A 1371-nucleotide genomic window follows, 5' to 3' on the forward strand; every position below is an offset into this window, starting at 1 on the left:
TGGAAGACCCTCAATGAGATGGATTGACACATTGGAAGGAACAAGGGGTTCAAACACAGTAATTGTGGGAATGCCACAGGATGTTTCCTTTTGTTGCCTGTGGGGTCATTATGAGTTGGAACCAACTGGACAACACCTAACAACAAACATGAAAACAAACATAGCTCCTCATTTCTCTTCACCGTTGGATGTTGTCAGCTCTTCTGAGGGTCTTCAGCTGTCCATTTGCATAGAATGTGGTGCAATTCCTTCCAGTTCAAAGTCATTTCTATGATCCTACAAATCTCTCTAAGCCCAAATGAACAGCTAACCTCATTGAAGATAAGATATCTTTGTTACTGTTGTTGCTAAGTGTTGTTGAGTCGGTTCTGACCCATAGTGACCCTGTCCATAAGAATAGATGCAAAGGCAAGGCAGATTAGTCTTCTATGAAATTTGGTGATGAGAAGAAGTCAAAAGGGCATTTACTTGAGTCAGCAACAAGAACATTTTGCTTTGAGGAAAGAAAAACTTGATAAGATTTGTAGGCAAAAATAACATTAATTGCAAGAAAAGCTCCATCTGTCAGAAGTTAATTCTCTAATGGATTAATAAGAAAATTGCTTAGAAATGTTTCTTACAAATAAAATTGATGTGAGAATAGAAATGCATAATCAGTGGGTAAGTGAGAGTCTTTGTTATCTTGAAAAGAGATGGACAGACTTCTGTGAGAAAAAAATAATTTGATTATTCTACTAACTTTCCACTCAAATACCAACTTCAACAAGTAAATTCCAATGACAGTAACATAAATCCAAACCTAACATTTTCATTGAAATTAATTTGAGACAAATATCTTCTTGGACAGCTGGCATAACACAGAATAAACATTTAGTTCAAAGTGTCACAAACACATTGGTTTTCATCCCGTTATCTCCTTGATAAATGATTTAGAAAGAGAGGTCCCTTGTGTGGTCGGTCCAGCAAGGCCATGAGGTGGCACCATGGAGATGCTGAGGGCACTCCAGGCAGCCACTAAGGACATAAAGGCAATTCCATATGACAGGATGCAGATATAAAACTCAACCCATGCTTCTCTGGAAAAGATGTGCCTTAGAAGAAAATAAAACTTTGCCTTCGTTTTGTTAGTCTCATACTGAAGATGTGTACCTATAATTGTAGGGGATAATAACCAACTGGTTTTTGCAACTTGTAAGGCCCATTGTCACCGAGTTAATGCTTATTCATAGTGACTCTATAACCATGTCCAAATAATAACGTACAAATAGCTGGAAAAGAAAAATATTCAGTATGACGATTAGGGTTTTTCTTTAAGCAATGACAAATCATTGATGTGTCTTCTGTATTATGTTGGACAATATTTGCCTAAGT

Source organism: Chrysochloris asiatica, unplaced genomic scaffold (genome assembly GCF_000296735.1).
Source record: "Chrysochloris asiatica unplaced genomic scaffold, ChrAsi1.0 scaffold00021, whole genome shotgun sequence".
Taxonomy (NCBI): domain Eukaryota; kingdom Metazoa; phylum Chordata; class Mammalia; order Afrosoricida; family Chrysochloridae; genus Chrysochloris; species Chrysochloris asiatica.